The sequence below is a fragment of the Meleagris gallopavo genome, chromosome 24, assembly GCF_000146605.3.
Source record: "Meleagris gallopavo isolate NT-WF06-2002-E0010 breed Aviagen turkey brand Nicholas breeding stock chromosome 24, Turkey_5.1, whole genome shotgun sequence".
NCBI lineage: Eukaryota > Metazoa > Chordata > Aves > Galliformes > Phasianidae > Meleagris > Meleagris gallopavo.
In genome coordinates this window covers 474,211-497,919 of record NC_015034.2, presented here as the reverse complement: position 1 = coordinate 497,919, position 23,709 = coordinate 474,211, and the positions used below count along the sequence as shown (strand labels likewise).

The window sequence follows — 23,709 nt, the reverse complement described above, 5'->3', positions numbered from 1 at the left end:
GCGGAGCGCTGCGGGCGCGGCTGTGGTGTTGGTGGGGGTCTGTGATGCTCTGAGATGGTTTCTTCGGTCCGGTGTGTTCGGTCTGGTGCTCCCTAGAGAGAGGGCTGAGGCGGGTGGGCTGTCTTCAGGCTCCTCTGGGGCTTCCTTCACCTCGCAGCTCTCTTGCGCTCGCCCCACACCTGCCCCGCGCCGCCTCCCTCAGAGCTGTGCCGCCATTTTCTCTCCGTTCTCCCCTTCGCGCCGCTCTGACGGAATCCCGGGGTTACAAAGCCCGACCTCGGACTGCCACATTAAGCCGTCACCGCAGCCCCCCTCTTGTGCCTCAGAAACCCCCGAATGTGTTTATAAATAGCCCGTTTCTCCTTCCTTTCCCCTGTATGTTTGCAGTTACAGCGAGGCTCAGCCTTCTCCCTCTGTCCTCACCACGTGCCTTGTCACCAGTGGTTCCTAATGACCAGCTAATGGTGAAAGAAAACGTAGTATGTGGTTTGTTGTACCAGCAAAAATGCACTGATTTCTGGTTATCTAGCTTTGCTTCGTCCCTTGAGATACTCACAGAGGCAAATCTGCCTGAGACTTGGACCATAAGGACTGAATATTTGGCACAATCTGACTACAGCAGAGACTAAAGCTGCACAGCTCCATCACAGCTACCCCTGGCCCAGGTAATGAGCTGCTGTTAATTAAAATAAAACAGTATTTACACAGCAGAGATTGCATCTTAATGGTAAAATAGGGAAACCTATTTCCACGGGTGTTGCAAAAGGTGTTGGTATGTTGTCTCTCTGAGCTAGAAAGGCTAATTTTAGTACAAAATGTTTTCTTTCCATGTTTTGCTTGAGGAAGGAGTAAATGCTGAAGCAACGTTTACTAGAAGGAAGTACTGCAAAAAAAGTTTTCTTGCTCCCTAAAGGAGAAAAGATGTAGAATCTGTGTACCTGTGACTAATTGCAATGGTGCTCAGATATTTCTTGCATAAAGATACGCTTGTCTAATGTGAATCGTCTAATGAAAGTGAGGCAGGGATGGTTTCATCGTGTTTCCTTCTGTCTTGTAGTGCTCTCAGAATATTACCTATTGTTTGGTGTCACTTCCATAGGTTACAGCATACTTAAAGATGAGGGGTATTAAGCTGTGAAAGGCAATGGCCCGTCAAAGGCAGAAAGCTATAATCTCTTTCATTTGAGCGCTGCATGGAATCAAGTATGCAAAGAGCAAATAAAAGCTCACACATTGCTCTTTCATAGTAAATCTGAGTTGTTTTGCAAATCTAAAATGTCCCCATGAAGATCGATGGAATTGCTTTCATTTTACAAGTGTTGCAAGTGAGGCTTCTACTTAAGTTTGATTCAAAAAAACCATTCAGTAGCAGCTACATTCATGCATATTAGAACAGCTTGCCATTATTCAGGTATTAAATATGCAGGCTACATCTGCACAGGTATGGTTTTATGTGCTAATAAATTATAACTAACTGAGTGGTTATTTTTCACTTATTTTTCACTTTTCACGTGGGGAAGTAAATGAGCAATGTAGGCACTGTAGCAGATGGGAAGATTCACAGTAGGTTTGGTTGGAAATTCAGTGAGCTTCTAGATAACAAATAGTTATGGGATGCTCAAGAAATGCAAACTGTCATACTTTGTGTCAAGTCAATGGATTAATCTTACTCTCTTCCAAATTTAATTTGAGCATAAGATTTAATTATTAATAGTATCAATTACTATGCTATGTATTAATAAATGAATATACCTCAGCTTCTAAAACCCCTTCACTCCGTATCCCAGGAAATAACGGTTGTAATTGTAGTCCATTATTATTCTTATTTGTATGTCTTTTTGATATAATTTTAGAGAGGGAAAATGATGGAAAACCCCTTCTTCTTCTCCAGCAATGCCAAGATGTGACAGCATGTCTGCAGGCAGCCCTGCAGTGTTGAATTTCAGCGTGATTCAGAAGTAAGGATGAATTTTTGTTACTATCATGAAGGGAAAGCCAATGCTCATTGCATCCTACCTTGCAAATTCAAATTTTCAGATACGGAGTTATTAACGTTGACTCTGTTTTTTGTGCTCTCTTTTATTCCTTTTTGCTATTTACCTTATCTGTTTAAGACTGCATTGAAAAAAAGTACACAGGCGGTCACTGGAGATGAGCTGAGTCACCCAGCTGCTAGCATTACCTGTATTTCCATCTGCTGAACTTTCCTACAGCTGCTGTCTTGCTGTTTTAATTAGGTGTGAATCTCCTGATTTCATCTACTACAGACTTTAGAAAGAAGAATTGTAAGGCCAGGTTCATCCCTTGAAAACCTCCCCTGAATTGGCTGACCTAAATGAGAGTGGATTGCCTTTAATATCATTTCTCTATTATTCATAATATGATAAAATGGCAGCTGTGCAATCATTTACTAGTGCTGCATAAGCAAAAGCAAATGGCTCCGGAACAGCACATCACTGTTGGCAAAAATTCCCTTTCCTATAAGCATGAAGCCAGCAAAAGTTCGGGTCTAGGGCCAAACTTTCTCCTGTGGTAGGGCTTCATGAGCATCAGGGAATAAACTGAGTGCAAGCAGAGTCAGTGAAGAATTCTGTACTGGAAAACACTCAGGCATTGAAACCCAGTGGGGTTTGCCTTTTGCTTTTTTTATCAAAGATTGGCTTCCCCAGCAGAAAATCTAACAGGTGTGACTGGGGTTGTGATAGATGGGAGAAGCAAGCGTGCATTGTCTGCACCTGGTTTCAGAAGCATAAAATGAGTTTGGTGTGCTCCACTTGAATTTGCACAGAAATTGCACGTTCCTGAGTCAGAAAAATAAATACATTGCTTATCCTTTTATTTTTTTTTCTCTTCTTTAAAGGCACAACTTGGAAAGTAGAGGATCAGGTATTCCCACTACAGAAGTTTCATAGCTCTGATGTAACGTATGACACTGCACAACACAATGTAGAATGAGAGGGTGAGAGCTTGTTCTGTGCATGGTACCTATTTTCACAAAGCAGGCAGCTGAGAGATATTACATGTGGCAAAGTGTGATTAAACTTATTTTCTCAATTTTACTGCAAGTCCAAAATTCCACATATTAGCACTCATTGACACCATGTTTCATTGGTTGGTTTTTTTTTAATTGATAAGATTGATCAGAGCAGTTTTGAAGGAGAAGGGAAAGAGCTGGAAAAGGTCCACTGTAGCAGTCCATGTTTTGTGCCAGTACCTTCCTGCTGAGGGATTGCAGTAAGGCATGCGTTCTGCTGAGCTGTCCCTATAGGTCCTTTTATTGATCTCACCACAGAGAGCTCTGCTGTAAAAACTGAATAAGAGAATTCTCACTGAAGCCCCTGAGTAAGAAAAGTCTGATTGAGGATTTCAGTTTTCCTACAATGTGTTTCTTTGTTTGTTTATAACTACTTCTCTCTTTCGTCCCCTTTGTGAGGATGAATGGGAACCTCAAATAATTTTCTCTGGGCTTTATTTCCACGTATGCTGCGATTTCTACATCTCTGGGGTATTTTGAATCTTTGACCACAAGCTGAACACACTTGAAAATGTGTGACTTTTTAGAAAATCTGCTTCCTATATTCTAAATAGCCCATTTAAAATGAGACAACACCAACATGAATTGTTGAAGTCCATGAGGAATTTTGATCCCAAGGACTGAAATATAAGATCTGAAAGTCACAGAAGAGATGTCCATGAGTATTTATTTCTTTTGAACTGCTATTTGCTTTGTTTGTGCTACTACAGTAAGTGCCTGAGCGGCTTACATTATCTTATTATCACACCAATTCTGTTTTGCTGCACACAGTAACATTAATTTGCTCACTTTGAGTTTGTTCTGCCTCTTGATTACAAGGACTAGAGGAAACAACAAGCCAGCTGAGCTCTATCAGTGAATCCTTAATTAGAAGATTCATTAGCTTTGTTTACTCTTTGGATTCAGGACTACAAAATCCGATGGCAGATTCCCTCCTGCAGTTTCAAGGGTTAGTTCTTAATTCCCAGTCAGCTACGTAGGTGATTTACTTTTGTTTGATTGCAGGAATTAAGTGTGAATAACAAGAAGTTACTGGAGAGGTAAGAAGATTACCTTGCCAGCTGCAGAACAATGTGCAGCAGTCCAGCCCATTCAAAAAGAGATTATTTACTCCTTTATAACACCTCATTGCATCGAATGGGCCCTTTGCCAACAACATGAGAAGTAAGGGGTTAGCCTCCTAACTGAGGGCCATGTTAGGAGCTTGCCTACATTGGCAATGGCCCATCACTGTCACTGAAGCCCTGACAGCTTAGGCTAGCTGAGGATCTGAGCTCCATCTTTCCAAACATGTTTTGTTGTGAATGATTTCACCTGTCTTAAAGCTGCCAGCTGAAAAGTATTATTTTATGATGCCATAAAATATGAAAGAATAATCGCAGACATTTCTCAGATAAATAAACTTCTGATGAATTGCAGCTGATTCCTTTTTGCCCCTCGCATGATTTGATTTGAATTTCTCAGTCTGTGCTCATTAGTATTAACTCAACCTTAATGTTGTAACATCCCATTCACACTGCAGTGTGCAGGATTGGAATCAGGCAAATTATACAGTATGCTATATATGTATATATGTGTATATATGTATAAGTGCCCATCAATTTCCTCTACATGGGTATTCCATAGCAATAATGTGCTGGGGTTGGAAGAGAGCGATAGAATCAATGTCTGTCTCTTTATCTAGCTGACATTTGTAACTTCTATTGTGGTTTTCCCACCCAGTACTTCTCTAAGTCTCTTCTTGCTTGTTTTAAAATTTTGTTGGAAATAGTTTTTCCCCACACCACAGTGACATTGGAAAGAGCATTTTAATAGTTTTCAGTTGTCGCTGTTTTTGAACGATTGTTTTTACCCAATTCTTTCTCAAACTAATATTGAATTAAAATGAATGCATATGTGCGAGCTGGCTGAGAACAGGGGCTCTGTGTAAGTATCTAATATATCCTGAGCATCATGATTCAGATAGGAGTTCCACATATCTCTAAATGCCAAATTCCCATTGAATCCCAAAGAATTTGGACCCAGCTCCTTAGAAAAAATTCAGGTTTTTAGAATTCTTGCAGAAGTAGATGAGTACATTGGTTACTGCATGTGCCTTCAGCTGTAGAAGCTGATGAATATGTAAGCATGCAAACCTTTACATCCCTGTGCTGTTATACAGTGGTGTTTTCTGCTTATGCTTTATTAGTGATACAGTGCAAAGAAGAGTCTGCGTTTCCTATGCCATTAAGAGTATATGAAAGGCTCACAAGGCAGCCATATACCTTCTCTCCTTCCAAAAACTTTCCAGTATGCAGGACAATAAAAATAAAAGGGAGACAAAATCAGTGTTTATTTGTGATCTGCAAGCACAATTAAGAGGCAATATCTTATATCTATGGTTTGTATGAACTCGAGCATAGTCTGAATTCCTCCTAACCAGGATGTGTGCTTCAACTGATCAGGAATCTCAATGAACAGTTGGGAAATTCATCCCCTGTAGCTCATTTATTTTTGAACTTTTGAGAGGTTTTTCTCCTTACCACGTAGGTAGCAATAAGATTTATGTGGGGTATACACAAATGCACTCCTACCTTTTAATACTGATATAATCTTTCCACGCGCATATGCGCAAGCATTTCTTAGCAAGACATAAGCATGCCATTATTTAGTAGTCTGGCACATACAGCTGACCATAAAACACAGATGGAAAGTGAGCCATAAAAGTGTCTGACTGTTGTACTGCAGTGTGTTCTCTGCTTAAGCTTCACAGCAGCGAGCTGAAGATGTTCAGCTCTGCAGCACATGAATAAAAATGACTGAACTTCTGCAGCCAGTGCACCCAATTTCCTACATCAGTTGTTGCATGAATCACATTCTTGGTACTGCCTTTGATAATCAAGGATGATAGTCAAGGGCATGCACCTGTTTGATGGAATATGGAATGCATCCCATTGCTCCAGTTTTACGCTAGTACAGCTTCACTGAAACATTTGCAGAGGTCTGCAGAGGTTTAATCTCTGGCACTGCTCCTAGAGAGAAAATGGCTTTGCAGCACTCTAATGCAGGACTATTTGTAAATTAAACAGCCTGGATGACAGTGCCCGTAAGGCTCTCGTGGCATATATTAGCAGTGAGGATTCAAGTGTTCTTGATTATAATACTTAAGGGCAGATAAGAAGTTACTGGTTTTATATGTACCAATTTTTTTATTTTATTTTTATTTTTTTCAGATAAACAGAAGCATTCTGCTACCATTAAAACTGATGTTAACTTCTTTTCTTTTTGGATATGGAGGAGTGAAAAGAGAGACTCTTCGTGAGTCAGAGGCAGGTCTCAGGGTCTTCCATTCCTGAGTGATACAGAGGTAATTATTCCAGGTTTGGAGCTGTGACAAGTTCCCAGGTATTTGTCACATTGCTGTATCTGAAAAGCTATAATGTTATGTGACAGCCATCTCCTTCTATGATAGAGGACTAAAATACAGTTAGTCTCGTGGGGTAGGAGAATATACCCAGCCTGAGAACAGTCTCAGCTTTCTGTTAGTAGCAAGAGCATAGTGCATGCTGAGGAACTTTGGGGAGCCCTGTGCAGCTGCTAAGCAATGCCTTCTGCCTCTGGGTATTCTGCCATCCTCACTTCAGTCAGATCAGGATCTGTGATGCTCTGAAATATCTATTCTCTTAAATAATAACCTCCTAGGCCTTCCTGAGACTAGTGAAAACTGGAGAGCTAAATGTAGCTGTTCTTGTTTGTGCCTTCTCAGCACCTGCAGAATGTTTACTTGAATCACTTTGCTGACTCCTTTCAGTTGGCTTAATCAGATCACATTTTTCTAGTTTCTTTAATAAAAATTCATTAACTCTTTTCATTCTTATGCTCTATCCAATCCTGTTCCCAAGGCAGTTCTCTCTATGTTTCATTGTTGCCAGGGGAGTTTGTTGCCTACTTTTTCCTGCAGATCTGGACCTGATCTCAGGTTACTGACAACTTTCAGCACAACTTTCACTTTTGTATCACAGAAACATATTCTTGAAACAACCCCAGAAGCACTTAGCATCATAGCTGAGTCTCTGTTTGACATTGCCAAAAGCTACTCAGTCATTTGTTTGAATCCTTCCAAAATCTCAAAGGGTTGCTGTGGCTGTTGAGCAGATGGTTACAAGAGTTACCTTTTAAGTGATAGCCTGCTTGGTGTCTGACAGCAGGACTGGTGAGCTGAGCACTTCTGTGAGCCCTGGTATTTAACCAGTGAATTATTTGGCAGGTGCATTGCAATTCAGATGAAATTCCTGCTGCAGCTGAAAGGAGTGCAGTTTCTGGATCTCTGGGGTAAGATAAGAGATAAATCTTCAAGGGTCTGCTGATTCGCAAACAAGGCCGTCAGAACCAACTAGAAATGGTATTAACTTTGCTTTTCGAGGAGAGCAACTTGGCCATTTATTATAAGGTTGGATAAAGCACTTGATGATGTTGTAGAAATAGCTTTGAGTAGACAGGGTATTAGGAAAGATGAGGCAGCCAGATCCTTTTATCTCACATTTCTCTGCTTCTCTTGGTAGAATCTAAAAGAGGATGTTTGTGAAGCTATAACAGGGATATTTCAAATACTGCAGGCAAACATGAAAGGTCACGTTTCACCTTTCAGTACAGCAGGCTGCATTACAGAGTGATAGAGTTGGGTAGTAGGGAAAAACCCTTTTGTTTGCAGTGAAGGTTTTATGAATGGAGTCTCCTGTGTTGAGATAAGATGACCTTTGGGAAAGCTGAGAGTTGGTTTGAGCTCTTTGACCTGCAGCACATCTAATTAATGGTTATTTGTCCTTGAACAGCGCTCTTTTTTTCTGGTAGGTTGGTCTCAAAATTATAAAATGGATGTGAACAAGAAATAACAGCAACAACAACAACAAAAAGAGAATGGTTTGCTACAATCTCATATCAAATATGTGATTTGCTAAACTACCAAACCAAGTGTTTTTCTTACTAGCTCATGAGTTGCCACACTTGCATCAGTTCAAGCACTGCAAACCCAACCTGTTTAGAACTAGAATTCCTAGAAACTTTCAATTGACAAAGGGATTCTCTGCCTGAGGGCACAGGAGCAGAGCAACTTGTGCCTTTGGAGTACTGGGAAAAAGGTTTCAAGCTACTTTCCAATTTCAGGAAAAGCTGCTTTGTTCTTTCTAACACCCATTGCAGTTTTTCCTTAGTTCCTTTTGTTAAATTGTCACGTAATCCACAATGTCTGATTCTGTCCTATCAAAGTTAGGGACTTGTAGCTCCGTGTGGATGTGCCTGCTATTCCATTTGTTAAAATGATCTGTGAGCATGGCAGGGCTCACTTCTACTAATGTGAGGAGAGAAGTGGAACCAGCTTCTTCCCGCAATTAATATGATCTTTAGATACGGGAACATCTGAAGTTTAGGTTAAGAACAGGAGGTTAAGCCTGGAGGCCAGATGCTGATCAGATGCTGTGGCTCTGTGTGTTTTGCTAAGAGAAGCCTGTGTCAGCTCACATCCCTGCAAACAGCTGCTCCTCCAGCACTGCCAGCAGAAAACAATGGCTCTGTCTGTAGGCACAGCGCAGTCAGAGAGGGGAAGGTGCATTTCTGGGCTGTCCCTTCAGTACGTGAGTGTGGGATGAGTGAGGGGGGGAGGAAGGAGAAAGGGAGGAGTTGTCATATTAGTGCAGACCGAGCGGTGAGATGGGAGGCAGCCGACTGAGTTCAGTGTCCCCCTGGGTTTGCTACTGCTGTGCTCAGAGAAAAACGCATTGCAGATTTCATTTAGGCTGGCCAAGACTAGCTGCATCTAGGGCTTGCCTTGAGGGGCAGAGTTACTATCCATATTATCTGACCTAAATCATTCCTTCAGGAGGGTTGTCATGCCTCAGAGCAGCCTGCACTGGACTGAAAGTGCTGAGCACAGCGAGATGGGAAAATGCCTGAAGGAAGGGTTAATTCTGGATTTGTAGTTCCTTGGGGGTCAACCCTGTGTTTGGAGCTCTGGTAGATCCTCTTGCTGGGAATTTACCCCTGTGAAGCTGTAATTTAGGGTTGAGGAGGGGACTGAAAGGGAACAGAAACTTTTTTTCCTGGGCTTCTCAAGGAATCTGCCTGCATGAGGTGACATAAAGGGCCTGAGATTGCTGTGTCAGGAACAGCAGAGGCAGCTGCAACTTAAGGAGTTAATTTAAGTGAAGTTTCTCTGCACATCCTTGGGGAAGGATGGGACAAGGGAGGATTTTTGCAAATGGGAAAGGAGGGAGCAGCCTCTGTTGAGCGGCCCTTGGCGGTGCCCTCTGCGTGTCACTGCAGAGGTGTGGTGGTGGGATCCTGCACTGCTGTCTGAAGTGAGATTTCTGTACTGACAGAGCCCAGCTACGAGCAGGGAGGTGAAGGAAGGGACGAAAGTGATTGAGTGGCTGCTGTTGGAGCGGAGCTTCGAGAAAGCATTACTCACTGCCTCTCCTCTGCTCCTGCTGGGGAGCTGCCGCTTCTGCAGCAGGTCCGGTTCCTGGCAAAAGTTCAACACTGCACCAACTTTCCAAGAGAAGGGAGGGAGAGAGGAGGAGAGTCCCGCATAGAGGAGGAGCCACCACGGCCCAGGCTCCCTCTGGACATAAGCCTGACTGCTGCAAGAAAAGAACTGGAAAGAGCAAACCTCTTTACACAAATAACAGAAGTGTGGCTTTATCGCACACAGACCTCCCCCCAAAAGCCAGTGTTTGTGCTTGATACTATGTAAAACTCTCCCCAAAGTAGCTAGAAATGATATAACAAAATGGGGCAGGTGATGGGAGTATCCAGGGGTTTCGAATGATTTTCTCCCAGGGTTGGTATTGCTGAAGTACCCTGAGAGAAGGATTGGGGTGAAATTGGGCAGTGAGGGGCATCTATTTACCCCTCCCCAGAAAAGAACATCTGCGAGGAAGGTGTTAAATCAGAAATAGAAAGGTAGGGTGCGTATCAGTCAGGACAAACCTAGTAGGAAATGAGCAAATGGCTGAGAAGCAGCTGCGTGGGCTCTGTACCATTCACAGGTCTCTTCTTTCCTTCCCAAGGCCTTTGCCAGGTGCTGCGTTCCTTGCAAGATAACATTTGTGCTTTTCCCTACTGAGTCCAGATTGCAGGAGCTGAGCCCACGTCTGCAGTGGGAGTGGGAAGGGCTATTTCCAACTCCAGTCTGTGTGATGGGGGTTAATTTCTCTGCCTGCTACTGACCTTCCTCACCGAGCAACTGAAATAAAGCATGAGATTCCTTTCCCACACGCACCTTGGTTACACACCTCCTGCAGGAGAGCAGCTTCAGTCACGGGGCTCTGTGTATGTAAGACTCTTTGGCCCTTTTGTTCCTTTTCCATCCTCTGCAGGTTATTGAAGGCGGTGGTGTACAGCTATGTGAGAATCAGACGGGGTGCGGGAGAGGAAGAGCAATCAGCTGCTCTGCTGCTCCCAGTGAGTAGGAGGTGAACGTGGCAGAGTGGGAGTTAATAGCTTTTCTGCAGCTCTGAGGGAACACAGTGGCATCTCCTGACTGCAGTGGGAAGATAAGGAGTGGGGTACGGCAGCTTTGATGCTCTTTCTGGAGCCCACCCAAGGGAATGGGATCCCATGGGTGCTCAGGGAAGGCAATGGGGGGGGAGGCTGTGGTGCTTGTTGTTGTTTATTTCCAGGCAGGAGTGGATCAGCTCTCTGTGGAAGTGGGTCTGGCTTGGCTGCAGTCTCTGCAGCTTAAAGAGAAGGGCGGTGACTGCTGCCACGCTCCCCTCCTGCCGCAGGAGGATGCTGAGTCACTCCTGCAGCGCTGCTCCTGTTGGTTTGAACTTCCAATCCTTCCTCCTCACCGCAGTGAAACTGCTGGAGACACAGGGCAGGCTCTTTTTTTCCCCTCCAGCCTGACTTTTTTCTCTCCCTCTTTTATTTTCTTTTCTGGGTCCCAATCAAAGAAAGACATTGCTTTTAAACAAACAAACAAAGAAATATATGTAGCCACCATAAAGAGATGCTGAATATATCTTTTCCTTTGGTAGTGGATCTTTCTGTTCCTCCAGAGGACAGCAAGAATATTTGATGAATACAGAGAACACTGCAGCAATTTTCTTCTTTAGGGGAGCCTTGGGCATTGAGTCAGCACTGATTATCTATCGAGCAGACATTTCTTGGAAAAAAGGCTGGGGTGGAGAGGAGATGTGACATCTATATATTTTTTGCAAGCAGTAAAGCCCTCTGTACCACTACTTTCTCCTGTCTGCTATGCAAGCTGTTCCTTTAACCTTTGTTTCCTTAGGGATTGCTCCAGAGCATCCCAGTAAAACTGCAGAGCTCCCAGTGTGCAGCTCTGGGGAAGCTGCTCTGCAGGAAGGTGAGCCATGAATCCCTGTTGCACTGAGGCAGGGGCTCGGGGAGAAGAGGGTGCTGTCTGATCACTATAAGCTTGCATAGAAAAAACTTCCCTTTCCAACTGCTAGTGGCAGGTAACATCTGCAGTGACTGGAATTCATTAAATGAAAGGTCCTGGTCTCCTCAAAATCTATGTACTTGTTTGAGTAAGCTTTCTCATCGGCGAATGATGATTCATTGCTTTGTGCCTTAAGCTCCACATTGAACTCTCCTGTAATCTTACCTCCTTCATGTTATTACAGATATAGTAGCACTACTTATTTCTTAAGATCAGCTCGTACTTCCTATTTAAAATCCTGTTTTCATTTGTTCAGAACTCCTATATGTAATTTTTTTTCAAACTAACCTTTGCTTTAGAAGCCCTGTAGTCTTCCCATATTTTAAAACAGGACCTTGAAATTAAATAATGATGGGCTTTATTTCAGTTGTCTGTTACAAAGAAGCCTTTTAAATATGATAATAAATATTTCCAGATTGCTTGTAGAAATACACAAATGTACCTGTATGTGTATAGATATACTTATTCTCCTCTAGTGTTTAGTGCTCTGGACAGTGTACAGCATGCAATCCAATTTCTGCATGGATTAGCAGTAGGTTTTCTATTTCTTTTTCCCTTGGTGATCATGCTAATTTTAAAATGCATAAAATATTGACATACATGCAAGAAAAAAACATTCCACTGTTTAACTATTGAATGCCAGCTCCTGCTGCTTCCAGTTGTAGGCAGCCCCACAATAACTCTGGCTCGTTGATTCTTCCCAGTCCAAAATCTAGCTGTAGTCTTATAACAGATCCTTGAAAGCAGCAGTGTTTATCACCTACACAAAATAAATATCTCAATCATTTGTCCCTTCTGCTTTTAACTCCAGCATTAATTTTAGTTCAGTGGTCACTGCTAGCCACAAATGTAAATCTAGCCAGCTGGCCTTGATGCAAACGTGCTGTAAATCCCATCGTATTCTAATGCTATCTTATTTGGGAACATGATTTCTGGGGGTAAGTAATAACTTCAATGCATTTCTGAGCTCTGCAATTCTGGCTTCTTGGGAACTGTGCTTGTCAGATGCAGGAAAAACTTGTTTGTTTTTTTTCCTCCTGTATTCCAGAACCTGCTCACATAATTATTGTTTCCTTTCTCAAATCTATTTTCAGCTCAGCTGTTTCTAGCTGCAAATCTTGAGGAGTATGCAGATGTTACACAATGAATAAGTCATCTTATGTGGAGGAAGACGAGAGGATTAAAGTAGACACTTGGAATTAGGAAATCTTTTTTTTGTTGAGTTCTGCAGTTTTCATGAAGTTATTTATACAGACAGAACTATCTGTCTGCCTGAACGTCAGTTTCATCAGGCTTCAATATGTCACTTGAATAGCTTTAAGGGGATTACTCAAGTTAATAAGGAGTGTGTGTAGCAGCAGTGCAGGTCTTCCCTTCACTGTGTGTCTCTGTCTTCCTCCCACACTTAGCGAAGTCTCTGATCCTAGTAAACTGATTTAGAACATTTGGAATTGTTGCCTATGAATCTTCACTGATAGCTAATGGGCAGATCATTCGTAGTGCACAAAAGGAGCATTAAAGACCTGGCTCTTGAAATGTAATAGTTTATCAAAGAAGCAGAATTAAAGGATAAAGAAAAGGAAAGGGGAGAAGAAGCATCAAGGCTTTTCCAGCAATTTAATTTCAGTGTGTGTTTCTATGTTTGATTGACTAACAGCGTAAAATATTGTCTTATTCTGGAGCTTTTCATCTACAGATCTCAAGATGCACCAGGAATACTAATTGAGTAGCTTCAGAAGAAAGTTGAATTGTCCTACCTGAGTCGTGGTTTAAGAACATTCAAATGAAGAATACTTAGCTGTGTCTTTCCTGTAGTCTGTCAGTATTTGGAATGATTATGTTCAAGATGAAACTCTTATTTCCCCCGGCTAGTACACCAGACATGTAAACCTGTCTTATTAAAGGACTAATTTACTTAACAAGGCACAAAATTGGCTTGCCATCCTATGAATAATTGGAATAAATATCTGCCATCTGAGCCCTTGCTGCAGTCACCAGCGCAGATTAGATTTGCAAGGTTTGGCTGCACCGTGTTTTAAAAGGGCTCACACACAGCTCACAAGCTGCCTCCTGGCTGGGGAGTCACAGATGGGCCTCATCAGAATCCCCTGAGAGCAGGAGCCCCTTTAACACCCTGACCTTCACACTTATGGAACTGGAGGTCTGGAACTGGGACAAGAATTTGGAAATAACTTTTTATTACATGAAATGACTTCACTGGGAGGGAAGCAGAACTAACAGCACAAAGAGTCTGTCTGCTTGTTAGACAAGACTCATTAATGCCCAAGGCTACCTGTAGGATGTGGATATGATGTTGTCTATTACCTGCTGCCTTGCTCTGAGCTCAGATTGGGATCTGTGAACTTCAGAGGCAAAGATGGCAGCGTGGCAGGAGTCTGTGGCATTACTTCCCACAGAACCTGAGCACTCATTTGAGGCTTTGGCTAAATCTTTCAATCTGCTGTTGTCATACCAACAAATAAATACAAAGAAAGGCTCAGCACGATTGTTTATTTCAGATAGGTTGCCTTCAGGTTCTACAAATGCTGGCTTTCCACAATGAGGCTGTTCCAACCACAGTGTTCTTCAGGACAGTTCACTTAGAAGGCACATCATTGGACCAGTGGTGCAACTCAGATAATAGGTAAGTGCTCCAGCTTTCCTGCTTTTCTTTTAACATGCTGTGAATTATTTATGCGGTTTCTTTGTCCTGGCAGCTTCGAAGAGGGAAAAATGCATGAGTATGTGGCTTCATTTATAGACCAAGGTAAAATTAGCTACAAAGCAGATGCATCAGCAGGTAGAACTGGTTATAAGCTACCATTAGGGGAGGTGCCCTGTCTATAGCAGGGTGGTTGGAACTAGATGATCTTGAAGATCTCTTCCAACCCAAATCATTCTATGATTCTATGACTGTGCACCTGCATGGATCTCCTGTATTAGATGAAATGGCAGCATGAGGAAATACGCCATAGCCCATCACAGTGGATCTGTTGGGTATAGCAGGTATATTTTTGTCTCACATCTCAGTGAATTTGGTGTTCTATTGGCAGAATAGCTTAGAAAACCTGTTAGGTACGTGCCAGTTTAAAGAGGTATGTAAGTATAAGCCTCACTTTAAAGAATGTAAAGTACTCAGTGAACAGTTCATTGGTGTGAACCAGCTGGCTCCTGTTTATATAGTATGTGAACTGCACAAAACATTAGTGCATGCATCCTTATCACCTCTAAGGGGATGGTACACCATTACCCCTGCTTATGGTACACATAAAAACCCTGGACTTCCAAAGAGTTAGTCACATAATGTGTTTCTGCAATCCTCTGAGTTCCACAAAGCACCTTCTAGCAGTTTTGTAGTCCCAAAGATCTTTGTAGTTGTGGCTTTAAGTAATTTTCTGAGGATGTACCCAGGAGAGTGGAAACTTGAATTTAGTCCAGTTTTACATCAACATTTTTACCCTAAAATACCCTTTTCCTGTGGTACCTTACTATTGGTTCTAATGAAAAATAAGAGATGGGTACATATCTGCATTCATCACAAAGTAGGTGCATTTGACTTTTATATAGTGATACTGTTGAAAGCAGGTGGTTTATCAGCCATAGCCCCAAATTCTGCACATCTTCGCTTGTGCACTCTTTATTACTGGCTAAAATAATACCCTATAATTAAGTAGGTTACTAAAGAGCTTGTAGATTGTAACATATGCAGCTGCTGCAACATTTTTAATTTGATTTGTTAAGGGATATAGACATCTCTATTAAGTTATCAGCCTATGAGAAATGCAGAATAGGAAAGACCATTAGCAAATGCCATATGCTAACCTCAGCCATGCCCGCACTATAATATGAGTTATGAACAAAGGCATATTCCCAAATGCAGTTAACTCACATGGAAGAGACCTACAGGGTCATCACGCCCATTGTTCACGTGGATTGAAGGAAGAGAGTTAGGTAAAGGAAAGAGGACGCAGACAGATGCAAAGCTGTGTGATGGATATGCCTGATTACAGCATGAACAATAGCTGAAGAGAAGGTCATGCAGAGCTTGCTGCTGCGAATTTACTCAAAATTTAATGAGCCCAATCTGCTACCTTTGCATCCAGCAGGAGTTTTGCCACTGATTGGAAAGACAGGAAAATAATGCCCAGTATCAGACACTGGCTAATATTAGCATACAGCTTCACTATTCCCCTTAAGAGATAAAAAGCCACCAAGAACACTTGCACATGCTCATGTTAGTACTTTATAGATAAAGGTGGGCTGGTGTTAGAGAATTTTTATCCTCTGCTCTAAAATGACTGCTCTACAGGTACACCTTATGAAATATCCCTCAGATGTCCTGACTTGCAGTACTCTTCTCCCATGTAGTGGCCTAATTACTGGTCTACCTTCCTGCCCAGAAAGTAAAACCATAATCAGAGTGTCCTGAGGCTGCTCTAATTAGCCCCTAATTTCCAAAAACTAGGAATAAAACCCAATCAGACCCTTATTCTAGCTCTTTGGTTATACTGTTTCTTTCAAAAGCTTTTTAGGGGAATTTCAGGTCTGTTTAGACTGCTCTGATTACATTATTTTGCTTTCACTTCATGAGGCATTAGGTATCTCTTCTCATGGTTTGCTGGCTCAGGACAAGATTTCAGTGTACCTCCACAGTAGAAATAACCCATAATGTCAAGAAGGAAGCTATCTAGAACATAATTACTTGCAGAGTCTTACTAAGTGACTTGGAGTCACATTTAAGGTTAAATTTCATCCTAGGTAGTTGTGAAAGCTGATTTGATTAATGGTATCATGCACAGAAGTTGCCTTTGCTATTAGATTACTGCTGCTTTTTTCCCCCTGATTTTTGCCAGTGTTTATTGATTGAGTGTGATGCTCCAGGCGTAAATAAATAAACAAAATCACCCTGCTGTCCTGCAGCTGATCAATGGGTGGTTTTTACAAGCCTGCAGATCATGTTACAGGAGCAATGGCTAACGTGGGCTCAGCAGATGTGGCTGCAAGCTGTGATTTTTGCATGCAAACGTGATTTAAAAATAAAACCATCTCCCTGCATCTATGCTCTCTGGCTTTAAAAGTGGCCTTCCTGCTCCATCTTTCACTAGAAAGCAGTTGTGTCAACACCTTCCTATGTGATGTGGCTGCCACAACCACAGCTTTTCTTACTGTTCTGTTCTTTGTCTCAGGCGAATAGAATTTCACATCACATTCAAGGTGAGCACACTGTAGCTCACGTTTGTGGGCTGATATCATTGGACAAAGTGTTACTGTATACACCAGCATGAATGATTAACTCATTATTTTGCCTAATTCCTCTCCTGAAGGGACTAGCTGCAAGCAGTGTTGCACCCATTGCAGTTTTGATGGAGGGGAACAGTTTGGTGCATCTCCTAGCATGCCGTAATTATGATTTTCCCTTTTCCTAGGTGTGCAGAATAAAGCTTTATGAAAGTCTTGTAGGAGGAAGTGCACAAGATTTCCATTGAGATTGTTTTACATTGATAAGGTGAGCAAATAATGATAGAAGTTTTGCCCCAAATGGCACAGAGCAGTAAGGAAGGCCAATCTGGACTTGTTACTATGAGTTATCCATTAACTGATGCTACTATGCTGCCATACAACCCCACAACATAATGCATGATCCATATAAGAAAGCAGGTTCTAGTGCTGGATCTCATCTTGCCCATAATTGTTTAACTCCATCTTTATCAGCAGCCTGTCCTAACATATTGTATGAGCCTAAATTAGCTAAAGAAAGTGGGACTCTTTTTATTGATTTCTATAGACTTTTGATTAGGTCCTTACACAAACCTGCCTCAATCCATTAGAGTTACTGGGGGCTTTTTCAACAGTTCTGCCCAATCAAGAATATTTATGCTCATAAGTTCGGCACAGAACTTGCTGTGGAACTGAAAATGTCTCTGTGCACCACTCTATTGCACTATGGAAGGGTCATAAATGTTTGGGGAACTTTGAGCTGCTACACCAACGCTTTTAAGTCAGTAACAGCAGTGCCTGAGGACCAGGCATATTAAACTAACCTTCTATCCTAAATATCTGTCTATTCAATACTGTTTCAGCACTCAGCAATGCTTATTTCTTCACACCTGTGTCCTTACACTTTCTTACACTTAATACTTTCTGTATTCTACTCTTTCACATGTGCAACAAATGTGTTCTTTTGAAATGCAAAACAGTGGCAGAAATGGTTGTGTGGAGATGACTCTGTGATGACTGAAGCTGTGATGAATTTTTATTTTAGAATCAAGGAGGTTAACAAACATGAAAGAAAAAGCTGTTGAGTGGAACAGGCCTGTCTTATCAGGCTGCTAACATATTCTCAGCTTCACTTGCTTTGAATCACTGTGTTCCAGCAGACATCATTTTTCAGTCCGGATGTTTTTCATTACTTTTAAATGGTAGGGATATCTGTTCATAGACCACAGGGCCACTGTGAGTAATGTTTTCAGAATAAGCAAGAACCGTCCTAGAGGATTTCACTTTTTAGTCACTGTAGCAGAAATGCTAAGTCACAGCTTGCACCAGTGATGGAGCACCTGGTGGGAAGGCAGGATCAACCCAGGGGAGCTCAGGTGCATGCAGTGCAATGTACCTGAATGACCTGAAGGGCTGGAGCAGGGATCCAGCCCTCATTTAAGGGTTGGCAGTGGAGATAAGGGGATCTTGCTGGAGGTCTCTGCACACGTGAGGCCTTCTGAAGGTAAGCACCTTCTTTCCTTTAGTTTTGTGCCTACAGCTGTTGTGTTTGAGCAAATCCTCACTTGCTGCTCTGCTGTCATTGCTGTGCATTCTGTTGCATCACTGTCACTACGGACTAAATCTTGCTGGCTTCTATTTTAGTCAGAGTGTTTTGTATGAATAGGTTCAAGAGGGATTTGGCCTTATTTTTTTGTCACTTTAGTTGAGTCCAGCTGTGGGATGTCTGCAGAAATGTCACTTTGAGTTGCCTAGCAATCAGCAGTAACAGCAAAACATGACTCTGTTGTGTGTTTACAGATAACAGCCAACAAATTGACCTTATATATCAAGCATGTCAATAAACCAAGCAACTCTATTCTTTTGAAAAATAACTGCTCTCCTCCCTGTTCTCCTTTTCTCTCTCCCCCTACACACGTCTGCAGTGGTGCTAGCTTTAGATACTTCAGGTTTGGTTTAGATACCCTTCACAACCAGGTTACAAATCTTCCAGTTTTGAGTGTTTATTTTGAGGGTAAAAAGTCCAAAGTTGCTGCACGTTATTCCTATTTATGATCGGGTAATAAGGTCTCTTCCAAGCTGAGTTCTTTGCCTTCAGATGTCTTTTATTCCTTTACCAAAGAACAACAACAGAAAATAGAATGACTTTCTTTGTTATAAGCAGATTCACTTTCTCTACCCCATTCTGTATCATGATACTTATCTTATATGGTACATACTCTTTTCTGTAGCTCTCAGTTCAGTGTACTATCAGATCTCATCCTGAACTGTTCTCATTTAAATTTGATGTATGTTATGTCAAGTAATTTGGGATTTTTTTAATTTATTTTTAGAACTAGGATAAAAATGGAAAACGCTGAGGTGCTTTAGAGCTTGCATGTCTGAGGCTTCAGTTCAGCATTGGAAAGCATCAAGGATACATTCAGGAATGGGCAGACAATGCATGGTGAGTAGCATCAGGGATATCTGGACTTTATTTCTTTAATGCCAGTGCCTCTGTGCTTCTTGCTGGCATAATTTACAGTACCTTGAATGAATTAGTACCAGAGCTTCCCTGGTCTTGAAAGAATAACTATGCATCATCTCTGACATGACAGCTAATCACATCCAAGAGAATTCAAAGGCATGTAGTCATAAATTCTCTTATTTAAGCTTAAGATAAGAATTGGTGGTGAAAAACTGGGTTGAGAGCCAAACAGAAGCTGCAGCTTGCAAAACATATCCTGGTGTTGGGGTTGAATTCTGAAATTCACCAGATCAAAGCATGCAGAAGTTGCTTTCAACTCAGGTGACCAGTAGTTCCTTCCTAATCACCTGTTGCACTTCCAAAGCTCATTAAACAAACCAGGAACGTTGATCTCTAGGTCTCTTACATTCAAGCCTTAGATCTATTCAGGTAGAACTCATTCATGTTAAAGGCAAAATGACCAGAATTTCTAGTGGTTAGCCCCCAAATGTTCTCATACTGGATGAGAAGTCAATTACTGGGGAACAGAAGCCAACTTTTCAGGTATCCAGTCAACAACTGAAATTGAACAAAATAGAGAGCATCTTTAGCCAGCAGAAATTAAGGACGCTATTTTTTTATAGTGTCAACAGAATGAAGAAACTAATTTCTAGTCCATGTAGCTTTCTCCAGCCCTGCCTACTAACAGAGAACCTTTAAGAAAATATCAAGTGCTCATGTCCTCCCCTGTTCTACATGGAACTTTCTGTTATTTTGCTTGTTATTCCAGTCTACAGCATAAAGTCCTCCAACCAATTATCTCTGTTAGTAGACAAAGGCTTGCTGTCATTGCCAGTTATTGCGAAAGGCATCTCTAAATATCGGTATAAAAACTGTACAGCAGCCTCACCTGACACTAACTGCTTTGAATCTCTCTCCCTCTTCTACGTCTGTATAACCACACTGATTCCATTGGCTTGGTTGAATCATTACTAAATTACCTGAGTGTGAAAGGAGAATCAGACCCACCCACTGAACAGAGAGCATTGTACTTTATTTCTATTCTGTTTGAAACGAGAGATTTGGTGCTTCAGCTGTCAGCAGTGAGACAGTAGATACCACCTGTGGAGCTCTTCCAGACAAGCGAGAGCACTGAGAAGCTATTGACAGCTTTTCATTTCCATTACTGGGAGCTTGAGGCATTGATGTGAATACAAAAGAACGCTTTTGTTAGGTATGTGTGGCTTACACATAATGCCTCATTGCCATTCTTGTTTGCACGTGACATTTCTTCTTTGTTCCTCTAGCTGGATGTTCTCTAAAAGGAGCATCGCTGCTTTCCTCTGCATGGTGCTACACTTCATTTTGTTTTTCCCCCAGCAGCCTCAGGTGATTGGACTGTTAATGCAGTTAGGTAAGGGGTGGGAGGAAGGAAGAAATGTAGGCTCTGAAACAGGACAGCAAGGCACGTGTTGGTGCAGCACAACCCTCTTGTCCATACTGCTTTGTCACTAACAAAGCCCCATAGGTTTCTCACTGTGTGCTCTCAGGCTCAGAATCTGGGCTGCCCTTCACAGGATAGAGGATAATGCTGGCTTGGCTCTTCCCAAATTCAAATAGGTCTAACCTCTGGGACTGCTCCAATTTATTGCCTACAGCAGCTCCCTTGAAGGCCAGTGACAGACAACCTAGAATTGGTGAACTACAAAATATTTTCTCTGCATTTCTTAAATCCTTGCATAGGAATTTTAGTCAGCATCAAGGAAGAAGAGACAAAGATGTGAGTGTAATAGATGGATTTGTTTGGCAGGCAAAATTTTGATGTTGGAAGAAATTCAGGTCAGCTGTGAAATGAAGATTTTAAGGAGTTTCTATAGAAAATATTTCTCTGCTCCAGCTTCAGTAAAGTTCTACTTTTCCTTCATTCCCCAGCTGAACTGTTTACTGAGGGTTGACCTGAATTTACGAATAGCCAATCTTCCACCAAAAATGCATTTTATTTTTTTCAGTGATTTGAAAATATAAATTTCAACAAAGTTTAACCAAAGAATTTGGGTGGAACCCGCGCCTAAGTTTGCCATACAAATCAGATGGATTGGGGAAAACTGCACTGTCATGCAAGCCTTGTAGGGAATCTTTGCAGTGAACATCCAGCAATTCGGATTCTCAGGCAGGCATTTGCAAATCCTGTTCCTCTGCAGCAAACATTTGCTATGTGAAAAGTAACAAACCAAAATATTCTTTACAGACGCTTTTATATACAAACATTGAGGTTCTGAGGTAAGTGAATCTAGATCCTTCATGTTCTGGTGCTTTTAGCTCAAACACCACAAAGTTTAATGCCTGCTTTTCTTTGCCCAGAGAAGGGTTAAGCTTTGTGTTTGCCGACAGCATTGCAGCAAAGGGGATAAAGCAAGCTTGAAGGGCAGAAATGATGTACTGCATCTTTAATAGGGTGTGTCTAATCCACTTGCTGCAGTCTCTGCTGCAGTGAGGTTCAATTTGGGCTCCGTCTGTCTTTGTTAACTCTCCTTATTTTATGATAATTGGAGATAGAACAAGCATGGCCGTTGATCTGAAGCTGAGCAGTAGCCCATGAAGGGTGGGAACCGTGGTGTAGCACACATCCCCAGCTCTGTCACCCATTGCTTAAACCGAAAACTTTTGTCAGTGATTCTGAGCTTTCAGTGAGTTTAAGGGCTCTGTTGCATATAAAAAGGGGCTAGGCAGGGATTTGGGCACACTGTACTATCTTACCCTGTTAGCAACTAAACGTAGTCATCAAATGTATTTTGCAGCAGTTGCTGAATGTTACTGGATCGACTTGGCTCTTATATAAAGGAGATTATCAAGGCTATTGAATATCCCTGAGATTTTTAACAGTCCCTCAAGCTCATTTTACCTGCAGTCATAAAAGGTTTCTTAAAGTGTTGAGAAGCAGGTGTTAGAGGATTAAAAGAAGAGATTTTGAAATTGTATCCTCTGCCTTCAGGACTGCAGTGCTGACTGTACTGGGCAGGTCCAGAGCCACATACAAAATCATTGCACATTGGATAAAGCTTTCTGTAGTCTCCTGAGTGCTTGCTCCCATTATATATAAACATCCATCTAGGACAGAATTATCATATTTAAAACCTGTGAATTTGTCTATTACCAACTTAGTGTTCACAGCTATTTTTGTGTTTAAAGAAGACTTTTTTTAAACTACCTTGTAATTTATTACTTCTCTGACATATGGTGTTGCTATAAGAAGAGCTCCAATGTCACTAAATGTACTTGTGGTTTCACACTCACATCTAATCCTTTTAATTGAACTTCTGATCATAATGTGCATCCATGACTTGGTCTTTCTTCTACCAAGTCGAAGCAGTGTCAACTATTTTGTTCACTGAAATCAAAAGGTGATATTTAACCAAATCTTAAATAATTGAGGCTATCATTTTAATAGCAACTTGTGTATTCTTACAGACTCATGCTGCTAACACATTTGTATGCATGGGCTCCTGCAGAATATGTGGAGTCCACTAAAAACTAATCAGGCTTCTTGTTAATATTAAGGACAGTTTGCAAGATCAGCCTCTGTAATTATAAAGCAGCAGGCATAATTTCTGCTCATCTGTGAAGCATTCACAGTACTTCTGGCACTGAAAATGAGACAGCACTTGTTTAATCTCCTCCAATGTCGTGAGAGTTCTCTATTTGAAGTCCTGCAGAGACTTCAGAGGAGATTGCAGGATTTCACTTAGAGTTAAGGAGCACATATATTTTCAGAGGAAGTGCAGAGCCAGACTTCAAAGCTCATTGAGCAATGTTACCTCTGGAACAGCGCAAACCCTTTTAGATGACACAGTGCATCAGCCATACGAGCAGTGAAATGCTGCTGATTCATCTCTAACTTTGCTTTCTCTTATCTGAGCTGTGGTGCCACCAAGCGTCAATCCGCAGGAAGGCAGCAGCCCTGCCTGATCGAAACAGGCAGCTTCCAGATGATCCTTTCCGGGGAATGCAGCTCCGCAGCAGGTGGGACCAGAGCTAAAACGTCGTCTCTGAAACAGAAAGATGAAGGCTTGAAGTTGGCATAACAGCATGGATTCTTCCAAAGCCTCAACACTCACTGTAACTATCAGGAACAGATTTAGGAATGTTCTCAGCTTAGAACTGTTGACTGACAGAAATAATGGCTCAGTAGTTAATACACTGGGTACTGATCCTACAGCACAGCTAAGACCAGAAGGTAGTAGCAGGTGCTTTGTTTATGACCAATTCCTCACAAACCAGAAATGGAGTCTGAAAGCAAATGTGCAAAACTGATGAGCTAGAAGGGACCTTATCTGTTGGCCTCTAAAACACTGGTCCTGTGGTGATAGATGGAGAAAAGAAAGATGATACTAATATAAGATTGTGGCAGCCTTGAATGATGAGACAATACATCATATGAATGCATTAATCTTATGTAATTTCAGAGAAGGAAACTTGCCAAAACTGACGTAAATAGAAATCTGGAACATTTCTAGGTATATACTCTATTTGATTCTCAAGTGGACTCTGCCAGGACTCACTGTGCTGGCTTTT

At 41.8% G+C, this 23,709-nt stretch overlaps 2 long non-coding RNA genes across 2 annotated transcripts; both read left to right on the top strand.

Moving 5' to 3' along the window:
* The first annotated feature begins 6 nt into the window (after positions 1–6).
* On the top strand, positions 7–10,878 carry LOC109370899. The gene is made up of 5 exons (XR_004161941.1): positions 7–665; positions 1,854–1,958; positions 2,861–2,959; positions 6,247–6,380; positions 7,281–10,878. It is a non-coding gene; the product is annotated as an uncharacterized LOC109370899 (long non-coding RNA).
* Positions 10,879–10,995: 117 nt separating this feature from the next.
* On the top strand, positions 10,996–23,675 carry LOC116217420. The gene is made up of 4 exons (XR_004161940.1): positions 10,996–14,118; positions 16,901–16,980; positions 19,025–19,137; positions 23,054–23,675. It is a non-coding gene; the product is annotated as an uncharacterized LOC116217420 (long non-coding RNA).
* Positions 23,676–23,709: the final 34 nt, after the last annotated feature.